The 27,556-nt window shown below is 45.3% G+C and overlaps 1 protein-coding gene across 3 annotated transcripts in view; it reads right to left on the bottom strand.

Annotated features, from left to right (window-relative positions):
- LOC138293753 (calcium-binding protein 2-like) overlaps positions 1 to 27,556 on the bottom strand; it is a 391,577-nt gene that overhangs the window by 126,403 nt on the left and 237,618 nt on the right. The window lies entirely within an intron of this gene.

Raw genomic sequence — 27,556 nt, 5'->3', positions numbered from 1 at the left:
GCTGCACTTTTTGGCCTCATTGAAAGCAGACGTGATATGCCTCCAGGAGACATGGAGCATAGGGGACTGATTTTTGAAGATTTCTTTACCCTGGAGTGTGAAGCAAAACCCTCAAGAAGGGGGCATGCAAAGGAAGGGGTGGCCTGTCTGTTGTCTAACAGGCTTAAGTGAAGGTGTGAGTGTTATAAAGTCCCCAATAACTTGTTATTGGCAGTAACTTTATTAATTCTGGAACAAGGGACTTTTCCCCTATTGCTGATAAACGCTTACATTCCCCCAGAGACCGTTCATGATGAGCTGCTATGTAAGGTTTTCTCTGATATTGGAAAAGCTGCTGAAAAGCATCAGCCTCTGCATTTAACTCTGGTGGGGACATAAACTGCAAAATACCTCACTCTGCTTTGAAACAATTGCGGAATGCTGAGAAAGAGGAAGCCTTGCGGGTCCCTCCAGCTATCTTCACCCAAACATAAGAATAAATAAGAGAGGAAAATGATTGTTGACCCAGTTGAAAAAGACCAATTGTATTATAGTTAACGGGAGGTTACCCTCCGATTCCCCTGCAGTATTTACTCATGGAGCTCCTGGGGGTGTCTATCTTGGATTGGTGATAGATTGTGATTTGTCTGTCTTTTGGGTGACCCAAAGGTTTCAGATCCTCTGCTTAGTGGTCATAGCCTGCTAGCTTTTGCCTTGAACTTGAATATATCCCTCACTAGTTCCTGGAAATTGCATAGAGCTGCTTTCAGTTTTAATAAGAAGACAGGGCGGACACTTTGGGGATCATAGGTCAAGTATGGGTTTGAAAGTTAAATTAGAAGCTACCCTTAATATTTTAGATAGTTGGGTAGGAAATGAAATTGAATGTTTTAATAATTTCATGAAGCAGATAGTAAATGATGTTTACTTTCCTACAGACCGCCCTAAGGTGACCCCTCTTCCTCTTCTATTATTAAACAGGGAAATAAATGCGCTTGTTAAGGACCAATACCTGGCTTGTGATCCTGAAAGCGAAGGTGCAGTTATTAAAGAGGAGAAGGGCCGGAGTAAAAGCCCGTCTGAAGAATGGGATAGGTTCTGGATTAAATTAAGGGAGGCAGCAGTCAAAGGCCAGTCCAGGGCCTTTTGGACGTTAGTTGGGAACAGCTTGGGAGTAAGAGCCAGACCTCTCCCACTATCTATAGAGGAATCAAAATGGGTTACCTTTATTAAGGGCCTTTATGCGGTAAATGAGGGGAAGATTAATCAATCTTTAGTAAAGAGGGACTCTTTCTCCTATGGCCCTCCGTCTGAAGAAGAGATTATGGCCCTCATTACAACTTTTGCGGGCGGCGGTCCGCCGCGCGGCAGCACTTCCGCGGTGGCCATTTCAACATCCCCGCTGGGCCGGCGGGCGGAAACTGAGTTTCCACCCGCCGGCCCAGCGGGGATGTCGGCCGCAACATGGGAGCCGGCTCCAAATGGAGCCGGCGGTGTTGAGGCGGTGCGATGGGTGCAGTTGCACCCGTCGCGATTTTCACTGTCTGTTATGCAGACAGTGAAAAGGTCCATGGGGCCGTGGCAGGGGCAGTGGCATGGGCAGTGCAGGGGTCCCCAGGGGACCCCGCGACTCCCCTTTCCGCCAGCCTTTTCATGGCGGTTCCTACCACCATGAAAAGGCTGGCGGGAGGGGGACTCGTAATCCCCTGGGCAGCGCTGCCCTGGGGGATTACAACTGCCGGGACCAATGTGGCGGTAAACCACCGGTCCCGGCGGTGCGACCATGACGCTTTCGCCGCGGTCGTAATACACAGGATTGCACCGCCAGCCTGTTGGCAGTGCAATCTGACGAAACAGCTCTGGTGGTCTATGACCGCCAGGGTTCTAATGAGGGCCTATGTCTGCAATTCAAGGACTGCGTCCCTCGGCAGCAATGGGGTCCAATTAGATTCCAGCTTTGTATTAAAACAAAATACATTACTTTGGAGTAAAACCCTTTACCCGGTTTTTAAAAAGTGCTATGAAACTATAAAGAACCCCCTTCTTGGACGGGAAGTATCAACGTCCCTTTCTTCAAGAAGGGCGATCGTAACTTGCCAGAAAACTATCGCCAGATCACTCTTCTTGATGCAGTGGGTAAAGTTTTTGCTAAATATGTATTGGTTCACATTAATGGCTGGGTGGAAGAAAATAGAATCCTCCCCATGGGGCAAACAGGGTTCAGTGGTAGACATGGAACCCTTGATGATATAACTGCCCTGCAGGTATTTACTGAAGAATATGTGGTAGTAAGGGGTTGGGTTTTATACGCAGCCTTTATAGACTTCTCCAAAGCCTTCGATAAAGTAGATCACTCTTTGCTGTGGAATAAACTGTTAAAGTTGGGTATGCCGGCCCCCTCCTAAATTTAGTGATTGCTCTTCATTCGGATACCTGGTGTAGGGTGCCCCTGGGGGGGCTGCCTGCTTGCCCCGCTCCTCTTCTCTCTTTACATCCGTGATCCCCCAGACTCCTTGTCTCAAAGCAAGGGCATTGACCCACTACTTGGAGGAAATGCTATTGTTCGTTTAGTTTATGCTGACGACATAGTCATTTTTTATCTTACCCGAAAGGGTTAAATTGTCGCCTGCAGGCTCTACAACACTATGCAGACACGCACTTTCTGAAGATCAAAGTAACTAAGAGTAAAATGATGTGCTTCCAAAAGATGGAAATTATATATGGACCTTGGGTGCCCAAAAATTAGAAATTGTCAAATCATATGTTTTCTTGGGTAAGAAAGTATGTGGGAATCTAAGTGAGAATGCACATATAGGAAATAATATGACCAAAGCCCTCTCTCAGGCTAAAGCCATAGGCACATCCTATAACGCCACCGGGTGAAGGCACTTTTCGTACCTGTTAGAGGTCTACTGAGCTAAAATTCCTGCCTCTTTGCTGTATGGTTTAGAACTGATCGATGTTACTAAATTGAGCTTTCTAAACATGACAGAAGGTTGTGTTCTTAGAAGTTTAACTTCAGTGCATACAGCTTCCTCTGTAGCAGCTTTACGGCTAGAATTTGGTTTGAGAAGTGCCTTCGTTTAGGGCCTTGCATGGGTAGTGTGCTGAGCTGCGCACCTTGCAAAATGTGACGATGGTTCATTAAGATCTTGTATAAAGGAAGAAATTTTGGGCGGTCCAAAAGATAAATCATTAATGCAAAGGAATTTTGCTGTTGCGACTGAGATGTTGCAACTAGATCCTATGTTAGTTTTCTCGCTATCAATACAGCAATTAAAAGCAAGTTCAAAACAAGCCACATGGCCCTTAAGTTTCCGTTTGGGTAGGGAGGCATGTATTAAGAAAAGGATCCGCCAAACTATAATAGATTCCTGTATGGTAAACAAAGTGCAATCTTACATTCTTTGAAACCTACCGTTTGGTCTGAGATGCTTCTGGTTTCTTTTAAGACAGGGCCTGCTCCCACTAAACCCTTTGTTGGCTATATGGTATGGCACTTCACCGATCTGCAATGTGTGTCAAAGTGGCCTTCAAAACCTTAATCACGTCCTTTTCATATGTCGTGCTTTGTTACCATGTCACCGGAAGTGGTTGAGGCCTATCTGTCTGCAGTTATCGATTCTCTCTGCTCCAATGCTCTTAAACTCTCTTTATGTCCCTCCAAATTAAATGTGTTGTTGTAGAATTTTTAACTTTTCAAAATCTTTTTTAAAATTGTATTAATAATGCTTTGATATAATTTTTAATTGTGGTTGTTATGGATCTGCAACCAACCTATTTTATCTGTCTAGTAATCAGATACGCCTTATGGTGTTTTATCCCATATCAGAGGTACGATAGCTATATTTTTATTTCTTAGGTGCAATATTTTATCTCACTGTAAAATTGATAAAATGCTTCTTTGATGGCTCAGATGAATTTGACTATCGCTCTATTTATATATAACAATTATCTTCCTTGCTCTTTTTATTCATGTGTTTTGGTAACTTTATGTGGAACTTTTTAAAGTTCTGCAACAAAAATAAATACAAAAATGAAATTGAATTGACTTCACTACTCTAATCATTTTTTTCAATCATGAGATGTCAATATTAGCATTTTAATGTGTACTCTGGTTTTCTATACAGCACGGCAGACATAATTGAGAAAGTAGAAGGGCCAACCCCATGGGTGTCACCCATAGTGGTCACTAGAAAGCCGAAGCAACCAGGGGAGGTACGCATATGCGTAGACATGTGCCTCCCAAACGTAGCCATCAAGAGGGAGCGCCACCTCACCCCGACGGTAGACGATATAGTGGCAGAGGTCAGCGGGTCCAAGTGGTTCTCAAAAATGGATCTACGAGCAGGATACCACCAAATAATGTTGGCTCCGGAGTCTAGAGCGATCACTACGTTCTCTACCCATGTGGGACTACGCCGGTACCGACGTTTGAGTTTTGGGATTGCCAGCGCAGCAGAAGTCTTCCAGGACACAATCAGAGGAGTTCTAGCTGGCCTGGAGGGAGTCATAAACGTGAGTGACAATATCTTGGTACATGCACCCACAGTGGAGGTACACATGCAGAGATTACGGGCAGTATTCCAACGACTGCAGGAAAATGGACTAACTTTGCATCGCGAGAAGTGCGAGTTTTTGAGAAAAGACATTGCTTTCTTTGGGTATCATTTCTCAGAAAAAGGAGTTCGGCCGGACCCAGAGAAAGTAGCAGACATAAAATCAGCACAACCACCCACTTCAGTCACCGGCGTGCGAAGTTTCCTGGGGATGGTAACTTACTGCGGGAGGTTCATTCCCAATCTAACCTCCCTCACGGCCCCCCTCAGGGAGCTCACTAAGGCCCACACTCCGTGGGAGTGGAATGAGACACAAGAGAAGGCATTTCAGGACACAAAACAGGCACTATCAGCAGAGACGACGCTAGTTTTCTTTGACCCAGCAAAAGAAACAGAAATATCAGTGGATGCAAGCCCAACAGGTCTTGGAGCAGTGTTGTCTCAAAAGAAAAAGGAAGGTGACTGGACCCCTGTGGCATATGCCAGTCGAGCATTGACAGAAACGGAACAAAGATATTCACACATAGAAAAGGAGGCACTAGCAGTCAACTGGGCCTGTCGCCACTATCATCTATATATATATGGTCACCCATTCACGGTATACACCGATCACAAGCCGCTGATATCATTATTCAACAAGACAGCCTCACAGCCTCCCCCTAGAATTGAAAAATTGATTCTCCAGTTGCAAGGGTATCAGTTTGCAGTGGTATATCGCCCAGGGGCACAAAATCCAGCAGATTATTTGTCTTGGCATGCAAGACCGTTTACTGAACGGGAAAAGGAGGAGATCGAGAGTACGGAGGAGTACGTGAGGTTGATAGTGGAGAGGTCGAGGCCACTGCCCATATCCCTAAAAGAAATACAAGAGGCAACAAAGGAACATGAGGTATTGCAATTGGCAATATCCTGTGTAAGCGATGGGAGATGGCATTTGTTGAAGCAGAATCTGAATCTAAGAACCAAGGAAGCCAACCACGATATGCAGGCCTTGTTTCGAGTCAGGCAAGAGCTGGCCGTGTCGCCGGAAAACTGCCTGCTGAGAGGAAGTAGGTTAGTTATTCCGGACCGCCTGAGACAAAGAACTGTTGAGTTGGCCCACAGTGCTCACCAGGGCGTGGTTAAAACAAAAGCTCGACTGAGGAGCAAAGTGTGGTTCCCTGACCTAGACATCTGGGTAGAGAAGATCATACAGAGGTGCCACGCATGTCAAATGGTAGGGCCGACGGATCCGCCGCCCCCCATCATCACCGAATCCATCCCGGCAAAGCCCTGGCAAAGAGCCAGCGCGGATCTTGGAAGTTTGCCGGATGGAAGACACATGCTAGTTGTGATTGACGATTTCTCCAAATATCCGGAGGTCGAAGTTTTAGAATCGACAGTCACGGAAAAGGTCATACCATGTATAGAGAAAATAATGGCTACGCATGGTTTGATGCAGGAACTAAGGACTGACAACGGTCCCCCATTTTCGAGCAATGAGTTTGCAACATATCTGGCATCGCATGGCATCCACCACAGAAAAATCACTCCACGATGGCCTCAAGCCAATGGTGAGGCCGAAAGGTTTATGAGGACCCTCAATAAGGTATTGAGGATTGCGGTAGCGAGGGAGAAAAATATAGACTGCGCGATATTTGAGTTTTTGAGAGAGTATCGACTGACCCCTCACAGTACAACTGGTGTCTCCCCGAGCCAGATCTGCATGCCAAGACAAATAAGGGATACCATTCCCCAGGTGGAAACCCTCACCGAGGCATCAGGACAATCAAAGAATAGGCACAAACAAGTGGAAGCGAGACTACGACAGAGACAGGTCCAAAATGAGAGAATGTCAAGGAAAAGGAGAGCGCATCCCAGACGTCTGAGTATAGGGGATGTGGTACTCATGAAAAATCGACATCTGGCCGGGAAGTTCAGAACAACTTTCGAATCGGGCCTGTGGACTGTCACTCGAGTAAAGGGGACGCTAGTGACCGTCACCCGAGGAAGCGAGATGGTAACCAGGAACATTTCTTGTTTCAAAAAATACCACGGAGATCATTTTATTCATCACAGGAGCGAAAGTGATCGCAGCCATGAGGTAGAAGATGAAGATATAGAGCGACCAGGATTTTTCCTGGGGAGTGAACTTGAGACTAGTCATACCGGCAACGGGGAGGATGTCAGAGTGGGAGATCTGGCACCTACGGGGGTGTCAACCCCGGTTGAGGAGAGCCTATCTGCAGAGGGGCTGGTGGAGAAAGACAGCCGGGTGGTGAGTCAAAGAAGAGGAGAAGGAAGGTATAGTCTGAGGTCCCGCGTATCACCCCCAGAGCGGCTGAAGGACTATGTGTGTGAGTAAAGTGGACACTGTAAGGGGTGTGTATTATGGTGGTCGAAATGCTAGTGGAAAAGTCAGTGTGTGCAAGGTTACAACCACGTATTCAAGGAAGAACACACTGCTGTTTAGTTGTAAGTTAATTTATAGTTGAGGAGGAATGTTATGTTTGGGGGGGGCGCCCCACAGTTCTCGGCGCACAGGGGTGTTTTGTATGTCTAAACCCCGTGCATGCCGGAAGGTTCCAACCTCCCTGTTTATGTGAGTGAGATGGTATGGGCGCCGTGACGCAAGGGAGCTAATAAAGTGTTTGACTCGGCAGGTGGGTGGGACTAAGACCCCCGGCCGAGGAAGCGTAACGATCTACCTGTGTGTCCCGTGTCCATGTCATTTCAACCGCGCGTTTGCGGCGCGCGCGTTACTTACCAGAATGTAAAGCCCCGATCGGCCGGTGCACTTCCATGCGCGCTGCGCACGCAAAAGACAGAACATTCCACAGATGTCCAGCAGATGGCGCTCCTGGACCACATACAGCGCCCAGGCTGGGTCAGGTTCACTCCGCAGTTACAGTAAACAGAGCAGATCCCAGCCAAGTTCTCTCCCAGCCTGCACTAACGAGGGGTGACAAAGACCGTGGTTTTGGCTCTTGGGCAGTGAAAAGACCCTCACAATTGGGAGTAAATCACACGTAGACCTGGGGCGCAGCAGCAGAGGCACTCTGCTCTCCTGCACATCTTGTAACTCCACCTCTGAGTGCTGGGGCAAACCCTGCCGCCCCCCCCCTCCCAGCTGACCTTTGTGTCAGGGAAGCTTGCACTGCTGCTCGTGAAAAGCTTCTTTCCATAAAACAAAAGCAAAGTGTACGAGGCAAGCGAAGGGAGCTCGGCGGGAGTACCTCAGCAGAGAAAAGGAACCACTGTTGTGTGCAAACAGTGGAAAGCAGAGCCACATAGAGGCCAAGCAGCATCCTGAACTGTGAAAATATCCAGCTGCCTCCCATGCGCGTCAGATAAGAGTGTCCGGTTGTGAGCTTCACAACACTCACAGGCAAGGCACACAACCTGTGCAACAGCAGTGCAAGCTTCCCTAGCATCCAAGGAACTGTGGCATCATATACAGCAGCGGTGCACCCTTCCCTAGCAACCAAGGAACTGTGATACCAGATGTAGCAGCAGTGCAAGCTTCCATAGCAACCAAGGAACAGTGATACCAGATGTAACAGCAGTGCAAGCTTCCATAGCAACCAAGGAACAGTGATACCAGATGTAACAGCAGTGCAAGCTTCCCTAGCAACCAAGGAACTGTCACATCATATACACCAGCAGTGCACCCTCCCCTAGCAACCAAGCAACTATGATAACAGATGTAGCAGTAGCAGTGCAAGCTTCCTAGCAACCAAGGAACTGTGATACCTGATGAAACAGCAGTGCAAGCTTCCATAGCAACCGAGGGACAGTGATATCAGATGTAACACCAGTGCAAGCTTCCATAGCAACCAAGGAACTGTGACACCAGATGTCACAGCAGGGGAAGCTTCCATAACAACCAAGGTACTGTCATACCAGATGTAACAGCAGTGCACGCGTCCATAGCAACCAAGGGACAGTGATACCCAATGTAGCAGCAGTGCAAGCTTCAATAGCAACCAAGGAACTGTGACACCAGATGTAACAGCAGTGCAAGCTTCCATAGCAACCAAGGAACTGTGACACCAGATGTAACAGCAGGGGAAGCTTCATTAGGAACCAAGGAACTCTGATACCAGATGTACCAGCAGTACAAGCTTCCATAACAACCAAGGTACTGTTATACCAGATGTAACAGCAGTGCAAGCTTCCATAGCAACCAGGAAACTGTGATACCAGATGTAACAGCAGTGGAAGATTCCCTAGCAACCAGGGAACTGAGATACCAGATGTACCAGCAGTGCAAGCTTCCCTAGCAACTAAGGAACAGTGACACCAGATGTAACAGTAGCAGTGCATGCTTCCATAGCAACCAAGGATCTATGATACCAGATGTAACAGCCGAGCGAGCTTTCATAGCAACTAAGGAACTGTGATACCAGGTGTAACAGCAGTGCACGTCTCCATAGCAACCAAGAAACTGTGATACCAGATGTAACAGCAGTGGAAGCTTCCTTAGTAACCAAGGAACTGTGTTACCAGATGTAACAGCAGTGCAAGCTTCCATAGCAACCATGGAGCTGTGATACCAGATATAACAGCAGTGCAAGCTCCCATAGCAACCGAGAAACTAATACCAGATGTAACAGCAGTGCAAGCTTCCATAGCAACCATGGAACTGCGATACCAGATATAACAGCAGTGCAAGCTTCCATAGCAACCGAGAAACTAATACCAGATGTAACACCAGTGCAAGCTTCCGTAGCAACCACACAACTGTGATACCAGATGTCACAGCAGCGGAAGCTTCTCTAGTAACCAAGGAACTGTCATACCAGATGTAACAGCAGTGCAAGCTTCCCTAATAACCAAGGAACTGTGATATCGGATGTAAAAGCAGTGCAAACTTCCATAGCAACCAAGGAACTGTGATATCAGATGTAACAGCAGTGCAAGCTTCTCTGTCAAACAAGGAACTGTGATACCAGATGTAACAGCATTCCACGCTTCCTTAGCAACCAAGGAACTCCGATACCAGATGTAACAGCAGTGCAAGCTTCCACAGCAACCAAGGAACTGTGACACCAGATGTAAAAGCAGTGCAAGTTTGCATAGCAACTGCGGAATTCTGATACCAGATGTAACAGCAGTACAAACTTCCACAACAACTAAGGTACTGTGATACCAGATGTACAGCTGCGCACGGTGCTCTAGTAACCAAGGAACTGTGATACGAGATTGCAGGAGGCTACCTGGTGTGTGGAGGGTACCTATGGTACTTACACCTTATATCAGGTCCAGGTATCCCTTATTGGTGAAATGTAGTCAGTGTCTAGAAGCCAGGCTCTCTAGAGGTAGCTGTGGATGGGCAGCCAAGGCTTATCTAGGAGACATGCAAAGCTTATGCAATACCACTGTAGTACTCACACACATGAAAAAAACACTTGGTGTTACAAAAATAAAGGTACTTTATTTTGGTGACATAAATGCCAAAAATACCATAGAGACTATACTCCCTTTGGAGGTAAGTAATACACAAATTATATACACTAGTATGCAGAAATAGGCATAAAAACAGTTAGAAAACAGTTCAATTAGAGAAAATCACAATAGTTAGAAATGGGCCTAGGGTAGCACAAATCATATACTAAGAAAGTGGAATGCAAATGTTGGTCCCCAACCTAGGCAAGTGTAGAGGATTCCTGGACAAGAAGACCTGTGGAAGAAGGAGACCAAGTCCAAGAGGAAGCCCCTGCTAACCTGGATGAAGGTGCAAAAGGAGAACCACCCGTGGAGAAGAAAAGTCAGTATTGCACCCAAGAAGACAAAGTCAGGTTACTGTAGGGTGCAAGTGATGTCCCACACCAGATGGAGGATTGCAGTCGGGTTTGCTTCGTCGGAGTCCACCAACAAGCCTTGGCACACACAAAGCTTGTGGTTAGCAGAAAATGGCGGTGCCTGGGACCAGGAAGGATCAGGTGGACTCTATCCAGGAGTGAGAGTCAGAGGGAGCCTTCAGCGACACAGAGAGCCCACAGAACACCAGGCAGCACACACAGGGGTCCAACAGGATGGGGACAAGAAAGTTGCAGAAGAGGCCCACTTAGCACAACAACAAAGTCAACCACGCCGCTGGAGAACCACTCAGGAAGCTGTGCGTCGCAGGATAAAGTGCTGGGGGCCGGAGCTAAAATATTAAAAAAAGACTTGGAGGAAGGATGCCAACAAACCTTAGCAGCTGCAAAAAGGGGAACTATCTTGCGTGGAGAGGCAAGGTCTTACCTCCACCAAAGTGGGACAGATGGAAGAGAGGACCGTCGGGACCACTTCAGTCCATCACCCGTGATGCAAGATCCACACAGCTCAGCAGAAAAGGCTATCTACGCAGCCAGTCGCCATCGTAGTTAGTGCCTGCAGAAGCAGGGTAGTGACTCCTTCACCCCAAGGGAGATTCCTTCTTCCTTCCAATGAAGGCTGAAGACGGGCTGTCCTCAGAGGATGCACGACCGGGAAACTTGCAGTTGCTGGCAAGAGCCGGAGATACAGTGTTGCAGGTGGTGTCTTGCTTCTTTGTTGCAGTTGGTTGGTTCCTGGAGGGTCCAGATGCAGTTTCTTAAATGAGAAGTTGAAGTGGAGGATCCACAGGATTCCTGCTGGAGTCTTGCAATCCAAATCTGAGGAACAACCCAAAGGATAGACCCTAAATCGCCCTGAAAGGGGGATTGGTCACCTAACCAGGTAAGCACCTATCAGGGGAGGACTCTGATGTCAACTGCTGGCACTGGCCACTCAGATGCTCCCAGAGGTCCCTGTCAACCTTGAATCCAAGATCCAAAACCCAGGAACACTCTGGAGGGGCTCTGAACACCACCCCTGGGGTGATGATGGACAGGGGAGTGGTCACTTTCTTTCCCTTTGTCCAGTTTCAGGCCAGAGCAGGGACCAGGGGTCCCTGAACCAGTGTAGACTGGTTTATGCAAGGAGGGCACCATATGTGCCCTTCAAAGCACTTCCAGAGGCAGGGGGAGGCTACCCCTCCCCAGCCTCGAACACCTATTTCCAAAGGGAGAGGGTGTAACACCCTCCTCCCAAAGGAAATCCTTTGTTCTGCCTTCCTGTGCTTGAGCTTCTCAAGCAACAGGAGGGCAGAAACCTGTCTGTGAGGTGGCAGCAGCTGGGGCTACCTGAAAAACCTCAGAAGGCAGAAATGGCAATACTGGGGGTCTTCTAAGGAGCCCCCAGAGTGCATAGAATCATACAACCAATACTTGCAAAAGTATTGGGGTATGATTCCAACATGTTTGATACCAAGCATGCCTATATTCAGAGTTACCATTATGTAGCTGGGCATAGGTGGTGACCTATGTACAGTGCACGCGTAAAGTGGCATCCCCACACTCACGAAGTCTGGGAAAATGGGCCTGGAGTTTGGGGGGGCACCTCTGCTAGTGCAGGGGTGCTCTCACACACAGGCACTTTGCACCCTGCCCTCTGACCTTGAAGGCCTACCATAGGGTGACTTATAAGTAACCTGGTGTAGTGAAAATGGCAGTGAAAGGGTGCTTGTACCTTTTCACACAGGCTGCAATGGCAGTCCTGCAGAAGCCTTTTCATGGGCTCCCTATGGGTGGCAAAATATATGCTGCAGCCCATAGAGATCCCCTGGAACCCCAATGCCCCGGCTACCTAGGTACCATGTAGTAGGAACTTATAAGGGGGCACCAGTATGCTAATCGTGGGTAAAATACTGTGATAACAGTAGCCAACAACTAAATTTACGTTTAAGGGAGAAAGCATAACTACTGGGGTCCTGGTTAGCAGGATCCCAGTAGACACAGTCAAACACATTGACAAACAGGCCAAAACTGGGGGCAACTATGCTAGAAAGAGGCTACTTTCCTACACAGATATAACAGCAGTGCACAGTTTTCTAGCAACCAAGGAACTGTGATACCAGAAGTAACAGAAGTGCAATCTTCCATAGCAACCACAGAACTGTGATACCAGATGTCACAGCAGCAGACGCTTCTCTAGCAATCAAGGAACTGTGATACCACATGTAACAGCAGTGCAAGCTTCAATAGCAACCAAGGAACTGTGATACCAGATGTAGCAGAAGTGCAAGCTTACCTAGCAACCACTTAACAAACAAGGAAGTGTGACACCAGATTTAGCAGTAGCAATGCAGACTTCCTTAGCAACCAAGGAATTGTGACAAGAGATGCACCAGTAGCAGTGCAAGCGTCCTTAGCACAAAAAGAACTGTGATACATATGTGCCAGCAATGCAAGCTTCCCTAGCACCCAAGGAACTGTGATACTAGATGGAGCAGCACTGCAAGCTTCTAATATCAGACCAAGCAGCAGTACAAGCTTACCTAGCAACCAAGGAACTGTGCTATCATATGCAGCAGTTGCAGTGCAAGCTTCTTGAGCAACCAGAGAGCTGTTATTCCAGCCAGGATTCCAGTGGAACCCGGCAGGGTGCAGTCAGTCACACATATTCCAGAAAACTAGCACATTTCTAGCCAATTGAGGACTGGGTCACTGAGGGTGTATCAGGTGCTGATGAACTGGTTTCAAAAGACCAAATTGAGTCCTCTGAAGGTTGATGATGCTCTCTGTAGGCCTGGTGATTGTGACTAGGGAATGGGTGGAACTCACAGAGCACTGGGAGCTTGTTCCACACTGAAAAAGTCATTGCGAATGGCACCATGTGGCGTGCCAGAAGGCACTGCTGCTCAAGTTGATCTTGCTGCCACTTAAGTATATTTTCTACTCAAGCAGCAGGTTTCTCACCACAAATGGTCATGACCACCTACGGCTGTTGATTGTAATAAAATCTCACCAGTTGCCTTCCTAGCACCTGAAAATTGCACTAAGGGACGCCAATTCTTGCTTGCCAGATTGTTTGGCAGGCTACCACCTGCCTGCCCTCCCAACTCCACCTTGATCCATCTTCCTGAAGAAGGGAGCATCCAATCAACTTGTGGAACCCTGTCCAACTGCACTACTGAAACCATCCCACAAACTCATCGGGAGTGTCACCACCATGATACATGCCTCTCCTCTACAAGGAGGCATCACCATTTCTCCATTTCTAAACAAAACACAAGCAGACCAAAAGATCTTGGTTAACTACTATTGCACTCTATCTACCCCAGCAACATGCTGTTAAAGGGTTAAGACTAGGCCTGGGTGGAAATTAAATTACTCTGCAGTTATCTGAGTAATTGTGGTAATTCCATGTTACTCTTTGACATGGAATTATCAATAATTTCACAATTACTCCATAAGTAAGAGCACATTTAGCAGATGTGAGCGACAGCTTGTACTCGCTAGTCATGGTCTGCTGCTGTTTTATGTCATGGATCCATTTTAGCTGCTTGGGTATAGAAGCTTAGGTTAGCATCAGCTTGTAGGCCTGTGCCCTTTTACCAAGATTAACACGCTGTGTTTTATTTTTCATTTTTATTCATTTTAGCAGTACTTGCAGTTCTTGCATTTTAAAAGAAATGTTTTTATTTAATAATCAGTTGTCATTCCTTGAAAGGGTCATTATCAGTAATGTATGTGTTAGATTGTCATCATGTCCCTTGGCTTCACATTAGACAAGAACAGAATGTCAACATGTCAGGCATTTTTGTTATGATATTGCCGATCCAAGTTTGCACACACAATCTAACACTTAGGTACATACCCACATAAGGATGTCTGCACGGACAATAACATGGGCCTTATAGAAACACTCTGTGAGAGCAAGATCATTAGAGGGGGTTCCACCCAGGATATTCCAACTATACTGCATGTTACTTTGCAGCAGACCTCAGCCTTTGTGTCTCTAGGGAGCCTGACTAGAGGCCAATCTTGTCCTAAGGTAATGGGGTTTGGGAGCTTCTCATAGACATGGCTTGGGCAAATTAGGTTTATCATGCCTTGCTCGCTTTAGGGTAGACAATACGGCTTAGGGAAGAATTTGTGTTTTTCATGCTTATCGCAAAATTTTGTGATTGTTCATATTCACATTGCTTATTCTCACAATCCTGATTTTGTGATCATTGCAGCTCATGTATTTTATCGTAGATTGCAGTCTTTTCAATAAATGCATTGAAAACTGTTCTGCATCTTCTTTTTTTCCTGTCTGCTTGTAAGAGACTCATTTCTAATGGAAAAAGGTAAGACTTGTTCCACCACGAGTTTTCCCTAGAGGATTCCAGAGCCCATGCGCTAGGCTGCCAGAAATCACCTTTACTATTTGGGTTTTGGTGAGGTGCTGCTAGAGAGCCGGAAGGATTAGGCTGACAGCTGCCAACTGCTGTAGTAGTGAACCAGTCACCTACAATCAGAGGTACTGCCGCCCCTAATTCAGCAGTCTCATAGAGAAACAAGAGTCTTTACGACATGGCACCACCAACGATGGTGTAGGCAGTAATTTGCGAGTCTCCTGAATATCTCTGTCTCATACACACTAAGGCAACCAAAGTGCTATTATACGGAGACGTCTATGGTCTTAGGGACAATCCTCCTCGGCTGAATAGGGAGCACCCATCTAGGTTGTATGTTATTCAAGCTTGCATGTTAAAACGATTTTGCTACCCTGTTGGTGTTCTTAACTCTGACACCCTCTCCTCAACATGGCAAATGCCGTAAACATGCAGACTAGCACCTATTAAATTTCTTCTAGCCAATGGCTTAACAGATGAGGTCGGGATGTCACATTTGTTGTGGAAGCATAAAGCATACCAAACAGAAACATTTTATTCTTGGGTCATTTTTCCTGAAGTAATTAAGATTCACACACATTTCACACTTACAGAATAGAGAACATACCACAGCGGTACCAAGCTTATCAACATTTAGAAATACCACTTTTCTATCAAGAACACCAAAACTGGTTCAATGGTGCTGTAAACCATGTAATACAACCCATAAGATTAGGTCCCTTAAGCAATGATAGAACAAAGTGGCCCACGTTTGCCACATACACACCACATCCCGATATACAGGCTACACAAGTAGCTGATGTACGCACACTTTACAATGAGCTGGTACCAATATACAGATGATTAATACAGTCAGTAATGCAGACCTTGAGCACCGCCCCAGTGAGGGCTGCTCCAGCTATCCATCAATTGGCAGTCACAGTAATTAATCCTTAAACAGTACGCTCAATAATGGTCAAAGCAACCAAAGAACGGGAAAATATTCTGGATAGCTGTCAGAAATGTGGTCTTTGGTTGGCAGTCAGGTTACCCCCGTCCAAGCAAGGAACCTCACTCTAGTCAGAGTAAAGGAGAATCACCCTCAGTTAACCCCCGCTCACACCCTTGGTAGCTTGGCACGAGCAGGCAGGCTTAACTTCAGAAGCAATGTGTAAAGTGTTTTTACCAGCACACACAGTCTCTCAGTGAAAACACTACAAAATGACACAACACAAGTTTAGAAAAATAGATAATATTTATCTAAACAAAACAAGACCTAAATGACAAAAATCCGACATACACAAGTCAGGTTATGAATTCAAAAAGCAAAACAAAAAAAATCTTAAATCCTTTAGAAAACATTGAGAACGTTGTTAGCGTACAAAAGTACCTGGGTAGCATCAAAATAAAGCCACCTGGGGGGGCGTGTGTCGGGAAAGGCCAGCGATGCGTTGGTTTCTCACTTGCAAGCGAGAAAGTGCCTCGTTCCTCTTCTGGTTTGGTCGGTGTGTGTCGTTTCTTCTCTCCCGCAAGAGAGCGATGAGTTGATCCGGACGGGCATCTCGGGTCTGGGCAGGCTTTTCGTTGATTTTCTGTGCCCATTGATGTTGCATCAAAATCCAGTCGCACGGTGTCCAGAAACCACGCTGCGTGGGGGCTTGCGTCATTAACAGCAGTTGCTGCAGGAGTCGCTCGTTGTTTCGCCAGCCGCATTGGGTCGATCTCCCAGCAGTGATGCAGTTGGAGCGTCGATTTTAGCAGCGAGGCCGGCAGCATGTCGTTTATCAGCTGCGAAGCGGTTGGTGTGTCGAAAGTTTCCCCGCACAACGGTCTTTACGTGGATTTCTGTCCTTTTCTTCCAGCTGCACCTTTCAAGGGCCCAGAGACAGGTTAAGGCACCACTTGGCAGGCAGGACTCTCAGCAGAAAGCCCAAGTGCTGGCAGAGAGAAGTCTTTGATTTCCCTGAGACTTCAACAACAGGAGGCAAACTCAGTTCAAGCCCTTGGAAATAAATTCTTCAACAGTGGGAAGTTACACAAAAGTCAGTCTTTGTCCTCTCTCAGGCAGAAGCAGCAACTGCAGGCCAACCCAGCAAAGCACAGTCACAGGCAAAGGGACAGTACTCCTCCTCCAGCTTCTCAGCTCTGCTCCGTGACAGAGGTTCCTCTTGGTTCCAGAGGTAATCTGAATTTCAGTGGTTTTAGGTGCTCTTCTTATAGCCCTTTCTGCCTTTGAAGTAGGCCTACTTCAAAGAGAAGTCTCTGTAGTTTACAAGATCCTGCCTTGCCCAGGCCAGGCCACTGACACACAACAGGGGGTTGGAGACTGCATTGTGTGAGGGCAGGCACAGCCCTTACATGTGTAAGTGACCACTCCTCCCTCCACTCTAGCACAGATGGCTCATCAGGATATGCAGGCTACACCTCAGCTCCCTTTGTGTCACTGTCTAGAGGAGAGGTGCAAACAGCCCAACTGTCAAACTGACTCAGACAGGGAATCCACAAACAGGCAGAGTCACAGAATGGTTAAGCAAGAAAATGTCTACGTTCTAAAAGTGGCATTTTCAAACTAACAATCTAAAAACCAACTTCACTAAAAGATGTATTTTTAAATTGGGGGTTCAGAAACCCCAAACTCCACATGTCTATCTGCTCTCAAAGGGAATCTGCGCTTTAATCATATTTAAAGGCAGCCCCTATGTTAAGCTGTGATGGAGATACGCTTTGCAAAAGTGAAAACCAAATTTGGCAGTATTTCACTGTCAGGGCATATAAAACACATTAATATATGTCCTACCCTAACCATACACCGCACCCTGTCCATGGGGCTACCTAGGGCCTACCTTAGGGGTGCCTTATATGTAAGAAAGGGGAAGGTTTAGGCCTGGTGGGTGGGTACACTTGCCAAATCGAATTGGCAGTTTAAAACTGCACACACAGACAATGCCTTGGCAGGTCTGAGCCATGTTTACAGGGCTACTAATGTGGGAGGCACAACCATTGCTGCAGGCCCACTAGTAGCATTTGATTTACAGGCGCTGGGCACTTCTAGTGCACTTTACTAGGGAGTTACTAGTAAATCAAATATGCCAATCATGGATAAGCCAATGTGCACATACAATTTATACAGGGAACACTTACACTTTAGCACTGGTCAGCAGTGGTAAAGTGTTTAGAGCAACAAAACAGTAACAACAGAGTCCAGCACACAGAAACAACCTGAGAAGTAGAGGCAAAAGGTGGTGGGAGACCATGCCTCTGGTCTAACAGTAGCACAAAAAACAATTCAACTGGAAGCAGTGTTTTCCCATACGGGACCCCACGATAAACATAGAATTCTTACAATGTATGGAATAGGTCCTCCGTAGAGGACTGCGCCACTTGGGGTACAGTCTCAATCGCAATTTACACTACCACGCACGGTATTCTGACACTTGCCAATTTACCAGAAGTGTTAAAACAAATTCAAAATGTACACAGGGCAGCCACAGACTTGGGAATGAAAATGAGGTGTAACTTCAACACTGTCTCCTCAATAATATTAAGCAATATTAAAGGGGAAGCAGCAGCACTGACCATTCGCGGATGGCTCCAGGAGAATCTTCAACAGAACCACCAGTGTGAGCTGCCAAAGATTATCTCCAAAACCTTTACTAGTATAGGTCGGGATAGGCTGGGGGCCAGACCAACTAAACCACAAATTCAGAGCCCCGTCCCTAAGGAAGGTAGTAAACAAGCACAAGAGGATTTCCAAAAATGCTGGGATTAACAGAAACAAAACAAAGATAAAAGAAGTCAGAGAGGAGAATCTCCGCAACTGGAGACCTCTGTAGGAAGATATAATCTATGAAATAGAGAAACTTTAAAAACTCCTGATAGAGACCAATATACTGATACATGTCCCTCTCATTCCTTTCAGGACACGACTGATAAACGGAGTAAGAGAGTGGTCCAGTCAGAACACCATACTAACTACCCAAAGTAGAAGAACTCAAAACATTCCTCAGAAGCTTACTCTAAAAAAGAGGATAAATCTCCCCAACAAAAGCCCCAATTTAAAAAGAGAAAGGTGGCAGCAATTTCCATTAAACTTGCCAGCAATAGTGAGAACATTGCTGAAGAACAGGACGGGGCAGCAGAAGTCACAATTTGTCGTCAGAGTCTTATAGACCATCTGGATGTGACAGCAACTATTAATTGTCTTGTGCTAGAGACAGCGGACAGGTGCGTCTCCCCACCTGATAGGGTTTGTGAATTAAACAAATCGAGGGAGATATAGAGTGCACTATTGAAGTTATCTTCTGGGAAGCACTTAATTGTGATATTCTATTGGCAGAAAAAGACTGGCAACCTGAATTTGTCCACAAGCTTCCACATGTAAGATGTCATTTTGCTTTCTTTCTCTGTTGTAGTTCCAGACGCGGTAAAGGAAGCCTATGCAGCTGACTGGGCTCTAGCACATGCTTCCTTGTTATACCGCAGGTACATAGGATGGGATAAACATTTCCCCAAACCATCTAATACCTGTTAGGTCCACACCCCAGCTCAACCTCAATATTCCATTGAACATGAGACTAAAGCTCCGGTGAGAGAGATTCTTGCAGAACTGGAGGAGGAGGGAGTAATTGAACCCAGTGTCTCTGCAATGAATAACCCATTAGTCCCCGTTCCAAAATCAGACCATTCATATAGAGTAGTCTTAGATTATAGACATTTAAACAGTCACACACGCGCATATGCAATACAAAATGCACACAGCACAGCACTAATTAACAATATAGTGCATAAAAAATACAAAACAACCTTGGATATTTCCGATGGTTTTCTGCCAAAACATAGCTTCTGAAAGTTAGGATTTTAGCAGCTTTAGCACATTTGGCTCACAGCAGCACTTTTGTCCTTTGCCTTAGGGGTACAAGAACAGCCCAGGGTTGTTTTCAGCCCGTGTAATATCAATATTACATGATACTGACCTCAAGGCATTGTCTTATGTGGATGATATTTATCTCACAGATGACAACCTCAACATTTATCTTGCCAGTGGCTATAAATTCAAATTGATGGAAACAAAAATTCCCTTACCAGTGTCCTATTTCTGGGATCCGAGTTATCAGATGAGAGCAAGAGCCTGGCCCCGCACTTTCTAGATAAATGTGCACAATTTCAACCACCAAATATCATCAAGAAACTATAGTCATTTCTGGATTTCTCGAGCTTGGGCAGGACATACATACCTGACTGTGCACAATGCATGAAACCGCTTTATACTTTCATTCATCCAGATTTTTTAACCAAAGAATGGACACTCGAACATGCATGTATCCTCAGAGAGCTTCAGTAGGATATGCTAGAAGCCAAACATTTACACACGAAACAAACTTGGTCATCAGAATAATTGCTTGTCCATTCGGGTTCACTTATGTCACTTTCAATGAGGGTAACATGGTACCCATAGCATTCAAATCCCATTTGTATTCAAATGCAGAACAATGTTTCATAGAAAAGCTACTGACTGATGTACAGATGGTTGTTATAAACAAGAGGCCACTCGCCCAAGGGAAACACATCATTGTCATTACCCCGGTGCCAGCCTTAGAGGCAGTTACCAAAGCAATCGTTCCTAATGTTAAAACATTATATCCACGTTGGATTCAGTGGGAAACGTCCCTGATTGCCATTTATGTTGATTACATTTTTGGCCCAAAATTACAAACACAAGCATTTCTCCAATATGAGCAGGAGTACCCTGCACCTACTAACATACTACAACTTGATCAATACCAAACTATCATTTACACTGATGGTTCAGCACAACAAGCTGTAGGCACTAAACACCAGTATTCATCCGCTTGTGCAGCCGTAAGTGGGGTAATGCAAGATGACGCGTTTCACACTCAAAATACCTACACGCAAACCTTAGCGGACTGCACTGCACAGCTGGCAGAGCTAAAGGCGCTAAGTTTGGCACTGGAAGATGCAGATCCAGAACAGCCCACACTAATTGTGTGGGATTGGTATTACTGTGTCCAGTCCTACAATGATTATCTCAATCACTGGTGTTTGAATGGGTTCAGAGACTCCCAGGGGAACACCATTAAACACTGAACTTTGTGAGGGAGGGTTGCTAATCTTAAGGACAGACTATCAGATGCTCATGCAGTACATACATTGGACCACCAACATGAAGGCGTACACGTTGTAGGAAATACTTTGGCTAAGCTGCGAAGTCCACTGTAGGGTGACATGGTACCCATAGCATGTCCACTGTAGCTATGGCTTCTTTTGCTGCAATACCTCATTCTCAGATGAGATTGGATAATGAGACATTGACTGCTGTGAAAGCTTCGGCTGACAGAAACCCTTTACCAAAAGCATACACCACAAAATATACATACAGTGTTAGTGCTCAGAATGCTGCATTTGCAACCACTCCAGGGATGGGAGATTGTGTGATTCCCAACCAAGATCAAAGACTAGATCTCATCAAGGAAGTGCATGAGGGTGTTGCTCTGCTCATGCAGGTGTGGCAGCCACTAGTTGTCTTTTACAAAAATGCTTTTGGTGGTCAGGTCTATACAAACAGATCAAGTAATATGTCCTTTGTTGTGACATTTGCCAACAAATAAAAGGATCCACCATTAAATGCCCACCACAGACATTGCTCTTAATGTCTAACAGACCACTTTAGTTTGTGTTCCTGAACCATTGTGGTCCCTTACAACCTAATGATGCATACAAATACATTATAGTCACTGTGGACTCCTGTTATAGATTCCTGTGGGTATGGCCACAATTGTCGGTTAATGCTCAAACTGTTATTATAGATTTACAGGTCTTTATCGGTACATATGCAGTTGTAGCTTTCCGCTTGGGCCAGAACACTGCTTTTGCCTCTAGGGCGTTCAGGGACACCATGAGTACAATGGGTGTTGAACTCTATTACTCTTCCCCATACCATCCTGAGGGTAATTCGGTTGTGGAGAGGAGGAATCAAGACTTAACGCAATCCTTGACAGCAAGAGTATTAGGTTCAGGCTGTAGTTGGCATCATCACCAAATGGGGTCCAGAGAGCATTAAACAATCTGCCCAGAAGGTCCTTGAGAGGTCGCACCCCTTCTGAAGTTTTATTTCGGATACCTATGTATGCCCCAGATCTTGATGGTACTGGAGTGGTAGCAGAAGACACACCGTTTGACATGAATGAACGTATCGCTGTTTTAAAGGAGCTGCAATAATTTTGAGATGACAATTCATCTGCATGTACCGCCACCTTGGAAAAAAGGGATTTGCCAACAACATGTACCAGCTAGATTCCTAAAGTTGGGGATCTGGTTAATGGAAAGATTGCTGTGAAGAAGGATCTCGGCCCATCGTATAGAGCACCAGTTCCAGTCCTGGGAATACACAGTACCAGAACTGTTATCCTACCACAGCTGCCTGGTTCCAAAGGGAACATATTTGTCTCCATTGACTCTCAAATTGTATCATGTGGCCGATCCTGCACAGTGGACAAAGAGGTCCGTTGGGTAGTACCCCCTCCCCTCTCACTACCCAACAGGACATACCTATACAAGCAACAAACAATGGGCAGATCTACAGGAAAGTGGAGCACTGGTCTGGATGCAACTCTTTTCTTTCTCTGCCCCTGTCCCACCTAATGACACCATGGTTGTGCCATATTTACAATACGGTACACCATGGCGCTAATTTCCATATTAGCTTCATAATTAATGACGCTATTGTGGCGCCTTTCCGGATTAGCGCCATTTTATAGCGCTAGTGCAGCAAAGCACAAGGGAGGACCATAGGTTCCTATGAGCCCATCAATTTAAAGCCTGGCCTGAGCAGGCGTTAAAAATAATGGAATAAAGTTCACAGTAAAATTTTGTAGATTTCACTGTGCCTTTTTTTGCTTCCTCCATGCCTGGGAACACCCCCCTTGCATACAAGGCACAGGTATAATGTGGTTCAAGGGGTTACAAAGTGGCGCAATGCTAGCACTGGCAATGGCCTTTTTAATGCCACATTAGCGTAAAAAATTGACGCTAGTGTGGCGCAAGGGCATTGTAAATCTGGCCCATTATTTCTGCAAACACCAATATGTATACCAATGCTACAATTGCCTCATTGAGCATGAGGAGAGTGGAAAATGATCTTTTGCTGATTCCAGTCACAACTTCACCAACAAGATATGTCCAAGATGTGGAACTATACTTCTCCAATTCAAAACAGACAGACAGTATTGTCTGCTATGAACCTCCACAACAAGTGGATCTATCCAACAGCTCTGCACCAGCACCGGTGTTTGCACAGACTGCTTCTGGTTACTTCATCGACAGTGATGACTTTTCTTCAACTTCATCTGCTTCTGCAACTGAAACTGTTTCAAAGACACGTAAGCTGTACATATGGCTTAAAATAACTATTTGGTTTATCCATGGTATTACCTGTGGTTATTGTTGACATTGCTTGCCTTTCTGCTTTGGTTTTGTTATTGTTTCTATTATTCTGTTGATAAATGGTTATTATCTTCCTGAACGCTCTGCTGTTGAGCCAGTGGATGAGGTTTTAACACCCTATTCATCTTCCCCTAAAATTGAAAGAGACGTGTCCCTGGTGAACATTTCAGCAGTTCCGATTCCAGATGGGACTGCTTTGGATAGAGTACCCTTTGATGTACACGGTTCTACTGAGGTCATTCAAATTCCACATGTTTCAAATGTCAATGACTGATGTAATTACACCAGGTGTTGTTTCCAATGACTGGGATGTTAAAACAGTTGAGTCTATGCTCGCTGAGCTAGACTATTACACTGTTTTTGAGAGTGAAGATGTGTATATGAACACAGCAAATTATAGGGAAATGTTCTGTTTTCAATTACAATGTGGAAAGCTCCAAAACATATATAGAAAAGTGCTCATATTTCACTGGGCAAGACAGTAGAAAAGCTGAGTCATATTATTTCAAAATGAGGAAAATATTGCTAACCAACACAAAACTGATTTATTCAGATTCCTATGTTTCCTGCCTTGCAGTTGAAGGTTATGAGTACTGAAAAACACTATTGATGTGAGGAGTGTATGGGGAACAAAGGATTGGCAGATACAGAGTAGGGAAGCTTTGTTTAGGGCATGCCTTATCCCTTTTCAAATGATATTTTTAAATGAAACTGTCCAGCAAACATTTTGCTCGGGGTTAGCAAAAATAAGAGATGAACGTGCCCAGCATCCCCACGCCAGCTAAATTTCACAATTGGCAACATTTTTAGATATTACCGAAGATCAGCTCACAGCTTTGGTTCACAAGGTACCTTTAATTCCTCACTTTCAAGTCCAGGCGTGTGGTTATTGTGGCCAAAAGATACAAATGATTCCAAGGCACATTTTGTTAATTCCTTGGCTGGTTTCAAAGCAAGCCAGCCAGACCCTCGCTATGTCTCGGGGGAACACTCTGGTATTGTTACCACATACAGTGTGGGTAAAGTGTGCCAACATTGGTTATGTTCCCCCACCTCACCAGCTGTAGCAACATCTTAGTTTCCTTTCCGAGGAAATAGACTTACAAGATTTCTTGTTAGGACCTAGGAAGCCACTCTCAAAATGTTTCCTGTATGCTGTATATAAAATGAGATTTGGAAGCTTTCTCAAGTGGTAGCTGCTGCATGTTTAAGGTAGATAGGCAAAGAAAACATGGAAAAGGCTTTACCTGTTGTTGATAATGGCATGAACACTTTGTCGAACAGAATTTACACCTTAAATAATATTGTGTCATCTACGATTGACATCTTCAGAATGACGTCCTTTTTACAACATGGACAAAGTCAACTGCGTTCCATCATGAAGTTAGGTTGGGCATAGCAAGTTTTGAAAACTGGTTGAATGCCCAGCTTTTAATTTATCCAGGAAACAACAGACAATGGCTAAAAATTAAGCTAGTTACATCATGCTTAACATTAAAAGTCATAAAAGTTGCCTTTTACTGTGGCAGAAATTCCATCAGGTGTATGGTTGATACATAGAGTTCTAAATTTGCCCATTTCCACCTTTCATTTCACAAACTGTTTGAAACACTTTGCTGTGGGCAGATATGAGCGACTACATACGTATAAGAGGTGTGGGAGTTACCTTTTGATTTCAAATGTCTAAAATATTGAAACAGAGGGTTTACTTAGCGGAAGCAAATGTGAGACTACTGTTAGTCATTCTACTATTGGTAAGCAGGTGTCCTTGCACAGCCTTTGCAGTGCCGAGGTCGCCAACTTGGCATGCCATCTGAAGGGTACTCCCATCCTTTAGATTCATCCAGACTTTTAAATACTTCTAAATGGAAGCTATTTGGTTCTGAATGATGAAAGCTGCTGAGGTATGATGCCTGGGATTTCCTATGTTATTTTGGTTTATCAAATGGTAACTTGTGGCCATGTTTTATTTCCCCCACACAAGAAATAAGAGCAGCAGAATTGAGGCCCCACATTGCTACTGCTAATGTGAATTTTGACAAGCTGAGCAGAGAAAAGGCACTGTTGTTTACAAAACAAGTGACCCTGACATCAGCGAGAGAGATCTCCAGATTCCAAGGACATCAGCTGAGACACAGACCCTATTAAATACCAATTTCCCCAAGCACTTTGGAGAATTATTCAGCAGAATTTTCAACATCTCTAGCACTGAAACTAGAGTGTACTTTTCTAAGGCTGTTGGTTCTGGATTTGTTAGCACCTTTCAGAACTGTGTTTGGAGCCATACCTTCAGCCATACATTCACTATTTTCAGGAGTCCTTAGAATATTCCCACTAACTTTGGCCTTAATTGGTGGAATAGTGATGCTATTATTTTTTTACGCAGCGGCTGCCCTATTTCAGCCAAGCGGGGTGATGGAGCCACCACCAGCCCAGCTGTGCTGTGATCGCATGATGCAGTACTTTGGAGCAGCACTATGGTTGATACATGGAGTTATAAATCTGCCCATTTCCACCTTTCGTTTAACAAAATGTTTAAAACATTTTGCTGTAGGCAGATATGAGCCGCTAGGAAACATTACATACATGGAGTTGCCTTTTGATTTCAAATGTCTGAACGGCGAAAGAGAGGTCTTTCTTAGCGGAAGCGATTGTGAGACTACTGTTAGTCATTCTGTAATTTGTAAGCAGGTGTCCCTGCATGGCTTTTGCAATGCTGAGGTTGCGAAGTTGGCATGCTCTATAAAGGGTAATCCCACCCCTTTGATTCGTCCAGTATTTCAGATACTTTCTAATGGAAGTTAAGAAGTTCTGAACAATGAAAGCTGCTACAGCATGAAGCCTGGACTTTCTTATGTAATTTCGGTTTCTCAAATCATAACTTGTTGCGCCCATGTTTTATTCTCCTGCACACAAGAGGTAAGAGTAGCAGACTTGTGGCCCCACACTGCTACTTCTACTGTAAATTTTGACAAGCTGAGGAGACTAAAGGCGCTGCTGTTTAAAAAACAAGTGGCCTTGGCACCGGCCAGGGAGACGTACAATCCCCAGATAGCACAGTCATCAGCTGAGATACAGTCCTCATTAAATACCAATTTCCCCAGATAGGGTGGAGAATTGGCGAGCAGAATTTTCAATGCATCTAATACTGCAGGAATTGGGCATTTTTTTTAAGGTTGTCGGTTCTAGATTTCTAGCACCTTCCAGGCCGTGTTTGGAGTCATACCTTCAGCAATACATTCATTGGCAGTCCAAGTAGGGACCCTTTCTCTAGTCAGGATAAGGGAGATACACAGCACAGATAATGCCTGCTCATCCCCTTGGTAGCTTGGCACAAGCAGTCCGGCTTATCTCAGAGGCAATGTGTAAGTTATTAGTACAAACACACACAGTAACACAGTGAAACACACCAAGAATGGACTCCACACCAGTTAAGAAAAATAGTCAATATTTATCTAAATCAAACAAGACCAAACGACAAAAATCCAACATGCACAAGCAAAGATATGAATTTTTAAGATAGAAAGAGTCTTAATCCATAGAAATCAATGGATCTGTTGTTTTAGCGCAAAGTACCTGGTATGAGTCAAAAATAAAGCTGCACAGGCGAGTGTGTGTTTGGAAAAGCAAGCAATGAGTCGATTCATTACTCGCAAGTGAGGTAATGCGTCAATTCCTTTCCTTCCAGGTAAGCGATGCATTGATACTTTCTACGCAGGGAAGGAATGCATCAATTTCCAGACAAGCAGCCTCAGGTCTGGGCAGTGATGTTGAAGATTTTGATGCGCAGGGTCAATACATGGAAAATTCTGGTACGCTGGGCGAAGGGTCTGCATTGAGAACAGGCACCGCGTTGATTCTCCAGCTGCGAGGCAGGTGCTGCATCGAATTTTCAGCCATGGGACAGGTGCTGCATAACTGTTTCTGACGTGCACACAGCGATGCATGGTTTTTTCCTTGCAGGCTACGAGCTTCACTTCTAAGGGCGCAGGGACTGGATTTGCCACCATTTAGCAAGTCAGGACTCTGAGCAGAAGAGCCCAGGCACTGGCAGATGAAACCTTGATTTTCCAGAGACTTCTGAACAGGAGGCAAGCTCAGTCAAAGCCCTTGGAGAATCTTCACAAGCAGGATACACAGCAAACACTAGTCTTTAAGGCAGAAGCAGCAACTGCAGGCCAACCCAGCAAAGCACACACAGGAAAGGGGCAGTGCTCCTCCTCCAGCTCTTCAGCTCTTCTCCTTGACAGAGGTTCCTCTTGATCCAGAAGTGTTCTAAAAATCTGGGGGTTTGGGTCCACTACTTATACTCATCTCTGCCTTTGAATTAGGCAAACTTCAAAGGAAAGTCTCTGTTATTCACAAGATCCTGCCTTGCCCAGGCCTGGCCCCAGACATACTTGAGAGGGTT

Source organism: Pleurodeles waltl, chromosome 4_2, assembly GCF_031143425.1.
Source record: "Pleurodeles waltl isolate 20211129_DDA chromosome 4_2, aPleWal1.hap1.20221129, whole genome shotgun sequence".
Lineage (NCBI taxonomy): Eukaryota > Metazoa > Chordata > Amphibia > Caudata > Salamandridae > Pleurodeles > Pleurodeles waltl.
This window is presented reverse-complemented; position numbering and strand designations above follow the sequence as displayed.